The sequence below is a fragment of the Gadus morhua genome, chromosome 2 (assembly GCF_902167405.1).
Source record: "Gadus morhua chromosome 2, gadMor3.0, whole genome shotgun sequence".
In the NCBI taxonomy this organism is placed as follows: Eukaryota; Metazoa; Chordata; class Actinopteri; order Gadiformes; family Gadidae; genus Gadus; species Gadus morhua.
Genome location: NC_044049.1, coordinates 17,511,246 through 17,517,245, shown reverse-complemented (window position 1 = coordinate 17,517,245; position 6,000 = coordinate 17,511,246). Strand labels below are relative to the sequence as shown.

General features: G+C 42.3%; 1 protein-coding gene across 7 annotated transcripts in view; it reads left to right on the top strand.

Moving 5' to 3' along the window:
- The window catches only part of hoxb3a (homeobox B3a), an 82,502-nt gene that overhangs the window by 27,872 nt on the left and 48,630 nt on the right, over positions 1 to 6,000 (top strand). For 2 of the 7 annotated variants that reach the window (XM_030344836.1, XM_030344846.1), the window contains exon 1: positions 2,936 to 3,790. The exons of 3 other annotated variants lie outside the window; for them this stretch is intronic. The gene's annotated coding sequence lies outside the window, so the exon portion shown is untranslated. Of the gene's footprint in view, positions 1 to 2,934; positions 3,791 to 6,000 lie in introns of those variants that run through there. 2 more of the 7 variants (XM_030344947.1, XM_030344877.1) reach the window with 2 other exon arrangements.

Below are 6,000 nucleotides of genomic sequence, written 5' to 3'. Positions count from 1 at the left end.
TTTGCTCTTTAGGTTATAATTTTCCTTTGGCATGCAGCTCTCTTGCGTCACCACCAGAGCCCGCTTCAGACCACCACGAACGCAGAGACCAAGCTCAATAGCCCCACGCGCCTCGTTGTTGTGTTTCCCTCAGCACGCGCCTCAAACATTTCCTCCCCGCACCCATCCCAAATCAACGTCCCTTTCACATTGCTTAAACGGCACCAACATTGGAAGTGATTTGAAATTTTATTTCTCTCATGTTGAATACGACTCCCCCCGCATGATGTTGCTAGTCTGCGGAAACCACGCTCTATTCGGGTCGCGCCAGATTGGCTAGGCCTGCTATGAGACGCTGCTGCACAGTCGCTGAAAGCCCTGCCTGATGATGGAACATACTGCTTTTATACTGTGCTAGTATGTTTCTGCCCTCTTGCCTCGGGCCAACTAGAAGGCCCTGTGTGCTGTAGCAGGGAGGGAGGATGGATGTCCATGATGCGACCATAACAGCAAGGACTGGGTCACAGAGTCGAGGGGTCAAAAGTTTACTGGAGTAGCCTACGTGAATTGCGCCCTCGGCTGCCGCGCTGTCGTCTCTTCAGCCTTGAGCAATTGCTGGACGTCAATGGGTAAAACATAAGGGGGAGGAGCAAGAAGCCAAGAGTGCAGGGGAGGCTGAGAGGTAATGAGTGAGTGAGGGGGTTCGAAATTGTCTCATTCACAGAGATGAGAGAAGCGATAGCGGAAGCGACCTTCGTCGCAGGAACAGCAAACTCTGTTTTACACCATGCAAATGGAGAAAGGGCCACAGAGGAACGGGGAAGGAAGACAGGAAAAAATGGAGGTCATCGTGTGTGTGTGTGTGTGTGTGTGTGTGTGTGTGTGTGTGTGTGTGTGTGTGTGTGTGTGTGTGTGTGTGTGTGTGTGTGTGTGTGTGTGTGTGTGTGTGTGTGTGTGTGTGTGTGTGTATCCGCGCGTGCGCGTGTGTGTTTTCAAAAGAGGGCTTGGGCGGAGGGATTCTGTGACATGGGCGGGGATGAGCCCCCTCGTCTCGTCTCAATGCAGGTGTTGAGGTAAAGATTGGGAACCGTTCCCTTAGAGCTAGTGTAGGTAGCTTAACAAAGAACAGAGGTAAAACTATGCAACCAACCTATATTGTTGGTAACCTACACTTTCAATTGATGTGTAACGTGCTAACTCTGCTCATACTATAGTGCGTTTGTATCGAATAATGGCCAATAGAGTAGGCCTACTAAAGTGAAAACGTCACGTTGTCCTGTCAACCGGATTTTCTGTCTTAAACAACCGAACGAGAGATGGCATTTTCCATTGCTTCCATGTGTTGTTTCTTTCAAAATATATATATATATATATATATATATATATATATATATATATATATATATATATATATATATATATATATATATATATATATATATATATATATATATATATATATATATATATATATATATATATATAATAAATCAATTTCGAGAGGTGAAAATCACTACCAATAGAAACATGTCGAGGCGTACATGTAGGCCTATTCCCCTGCGGTATTAAAAGGAAAAGTTTGTAAACGTTAGTTAATTTTTTTATTTTTTATATGAAGACAATCTATTCTCGAAATTACTTACATCATTGGTAAAGCAAACTCGCAAATCAATTCGCAAAAAAATCGTCCCTTTTCTATCAAACGTTCGTGTGGCATAGGATTTCCCCTTGTTAATTTGGTTTGTGTAGAACCGAAAATCGGTTGCTATGGAAACGTGACGTCACACTTTAGTACTCTATTGCCTAAAGTCTTAATAAATAGATGGTTTTACGCATGGACGCCAGTCCATACTGGTTTTGCTTGCACTTCCTCTCAACCCTTTTATCAACATTGCACGGTCAATAAAACATTTATCTCGCTTACCATCTAAGAACAACAGGCAGGCTAGGCTTCACTTCTTATCTGATTTCTCAGTCGGGAGATTAATGAGCATTCATCCAGGTGACGCCGTCCTTCTGATTTTCTTTCGATGCTTATTTTTTTATGCATTAATCACGAAATAGCCTACAGCAGTTGATATTCTTAAATGTTTCCAGTTTGACAAGAAATCGGAAGAAAATCGTAGTTCGTGCTCGGTCTGGCACAATGGAACTCACGACAAGCGCAGCCGGCTGTAAGGGGTTTAAATTCAGTGTTGAGATGGATTGTTGGAGTAGACATAGTAAAAAATGCAAGACACAGTATATTTTATTGCTGTTGATAAACAAACATCAATGTTACCCATAAGCTGCAAGAAAATAACTACATAGGCCTATCAATTTAAATTTATGATGCAACAAGTAAGAAGACCTGAAGGACCAGAATCCCATTGTATTGATCACATAACATGGAACAAATTCACCTCCATCAATGAAATACCCTGATTTTGATTGGCGAGTTTCGGAATGTCTTCGCGAGCGTCTTTTAAACCAACAAGTAGGTTAATGGTGTCTTCAAAAGCTCAATTGGCTAACACGACACTTTGCATATATGCTTTTAAGGCTGACCAAAAAAGAATAAATTACACCCGAGGAGATAATTTTTTTATTATAAGAAAGCCCTCTCCTTTTCTCGTCTACTGGTCATTTTTCTTCAAGGTAATGATTCAACATCAATTCAGTATAAAGGAGTGGGTGAGCTCAATGCGTGTTTCTATGGAAGCGGATGATTTGCGTGGGGGGCCGAGATAGATTCTGTGGTTAGAGAGAGAGAGATTGAGAGAGATTGAGAGAGAGAGAGAGAGAGAGAGAGAGAGAGAGAGAGAGAGAGAGAGAGAGAGAGAGAGAGAGAGAGAGAGAGAGAGAGAGAGAGAGAGAGAGAGAGAGAGAGAGGGAGAGGAGAGGAGAGGAGAGAGAGAGAGAGAGAGAGAGAGAGAGAGAGAGAGAGAGAGAGAGAGAGAGAGAGAGAGAGACAGGATGTGGAAGGGAGAGAGATAGATAGATCGGGAGGGGGGCTGGGGTGAATGGGAGGTCAGCGCGTCTAACAAATATTAAAATGTACCAGGGACTCGTGACACGCCTCGCTGTTAAACAAAGAGTGTGCCAAACTGGCAGATTAATTCGAAAACTTGAGTCCACACAACACTAAAAGCCTTAAAGAGCCCACAGCCACTGGCTTGCTCGCTCTTTCACATTCCAAACGTTTAGAGAGAAGTGACGGTCACTGTTCACCTTCTTAATTCCTGAAGATGTATTAGTAGTTTGAGCGTAAATTGCGAGGCTGCTCAGAGGGACAGTGCTTATTTAGCGGCGCAAAGTTATGGCGGCAGCAGTGGTTTCGTATCCTCTTTAACTCGTGGATTAGTGATCGCATGCTGTTTTTGAATCGTATGGTTCATTTAATCGATTTCTGATACCTCGTCGTGTGTAGAGTTTGCGCAGACCTCCAAGAACGACGTGCCGTTTCGGGATTACGTCTTGTACCTCCATTTTACGTTGTTATTCAATAGCCTACCGATGGACCGTTTTCCCCCATAAAAGTACAAGGTAATGTCAAAGCTTTGTAAAGCATACACGAATGGGTCACAAACCTGTGGCGTCTCGGTTAATAACAGAGTAACAGGGATCGGGTAGACGGAGGAAAGACAGAAAGGGTTCACTGTTCGATGAATCACGGTTCTTTTTTTTCTCATATGGCGATTGACAAAAGCAAGGACGATTCCAGAATAAATGTCGGTTAGTCTCTGCTTCAGACTTCTCGGAGGAACAGCGAAAATGTTTATTTTGGACGTCGAAAGAGGAAATCGGTGTATATCAAAAGAGTAAATAAGAAGTGAGTAAAATCGATGTGGAGTAACCCAGTTTGTGTACTGCTATGTGTCATTCCGTGTGTGTTTGTGTGTGTGTGTGTGTGTGTGTGTGTGTGTGTGTGTGTGTGTGTGTGTGTGTGTGTGTGTGTGTGTGTGTGCGTGCGTGCGTGCGTGCGTGCGTGCGTGCGTGCGTGCGTGTGTGCGTGTGTGTGTGTGTGTGTGTGTGTGTGTGTGTGTGTGTGTGTGTGTGGTGTTTGTGTGTGTGTGTGTGTGTGTGTGTGTGTGTGTGTGTGTGTGTGTGTGTGTGTGTGTGTGTGTGTGTGTGTGTGTGTGTGTGTGTGTGTGTGCGTGTGTGCAGCTTATGGCAGGTGTCGTGACTAGCAAAGAAGGAGAGATCACGTGCTTGGGAAGTGTTGAAAGTGGGGCGCATTGCTCCCTCCCTCCTCCCCTCACCCCCCAACGAAGTAGGTTAATTAGTGTATCTGGTAGCTTGTGATTTGCTACATTTGAATGTAAGTCTACATGTATTGCCCTTTATTAGAAGTAGGCCGAGGCCTAATTGACTAATGACTTGTTATGACGTTATAGCAGGCCTTTGTGACGTAGCCTATGTAACTGCACGTTCAATCTATAGGGTTGTTATAAAAAGCTATTCGTTTTACCCTAGTGGATGCTACGATTGATGTCCCCTGAAAATATTTAGCTGTGCACAATAACATTTTGGTTGTACTATCGAACAAGCACCACACGCACCTCGGGTAAAGCTGTTGAGGGTGAAGGCAAGGTCGCCTCCATTGCAGGGTTAAAGGTCACTGAAAACGATGCTGGACTTTCTCCCCTTTTGGTATAAATTAATACATCGTCGTAGTCTGATCTTTTGCCAATACCTATCCATATGTACACTAACACTATTCAATTTGGTCCGTATAGCCAATTTTGATCACATTCATTTGTCTTGGCTCTCAATTCGCAAATAGGCCTACTCAAATTGGATTTTAATACAAAGTGATGCATTATTAACAACTGCATTCAAATCCACACCTACAAAACTAAAACGTGAATCATTGATTCCTTTTGGCCTGCACAAATAGCTACATTTAGCCTCCCCATGTTTTCCAGTTTTCCGATGTTTTATGGTGTTGTGAAGGTTATTGGATTTCAAGTAGAGAATGGGATTTCGATTTTTGTTATCCAATAGACCTGTAAAAAAGGTAAAACGGTGGCCTAGGCCTATTTGTTGCGATCTCTGTTCAAATGTGTGTGTTCGCTGTGGTGCTCATTTAGCGAAACGCCGTTTCAACAGAGAGAAAAAATCCACGTTTTATGCATATGATTGGATGTTTGGCAAACACCAACCATAATTGTAGGGGTTCTCCAGTCACACATACTAGGGTGTATCTATTAGCTACACCCAAGTAGCTAAGTCTAGTAGGCCTAAATGTAACATCTGCTCTTTTTGAATGGTCTCTCTTTTCAATCAAAACGTATTGGCTGTCCTTCGTGCTTGCTTACTTGTTTGGAAGAATAAGATTGTAGGCTAATGAAACCCTCTCCGAGAAATGATACACGTACACAAAGAGGCCATATTGACACAATAACCCTGATTGAAAGGCATTGATTTGAATAAAACACCTTGAGATTAATACACGTTGGCTAGATTGATTGAAAGAGCCCGAGCCTTTTTTTTTCTATACGGCGTTACTTTGCATGACAATTAACTCTGAGAAATGAACTTTCATATATTTTTTCAGATTCAACAAAGAAGATTTAAGACAATCTCCTTTCGCCTGTGGCCCAATCGAAAATGCCAGGTGCAACCCTATGTTTTGTAAGTCATATAGGCCGAAAAGGTATTTCTCGATAGTCATTTTAAATACGGCTCTTCATATAGCCTACATATTAGCAGATATTATCTATATATATTATTAACGATTAGGCCTATTAGGTGCCATATATTTTAATCTTCATAGAACCAAGCATTATAATGGAGAATAATTCGTTTATTTATGGAGAACAAGGGAGGCACCTAAAAGCGTAGGTAATCTATTCATTTTTTGCTTCTCATTTTCGCTACTAAACGCAAATTGCTCGCCATAAAAAAAAAAAAACGTGGGCAATTCCGTCAGGACCCTTTGGCGACTTTTTTCGACGCACTATCTTAGTATGTTATAGTTACTCCTCTCACATGACATCAGTTATTTCATTTGAATGTATTAACAAAGTGAATGACAAT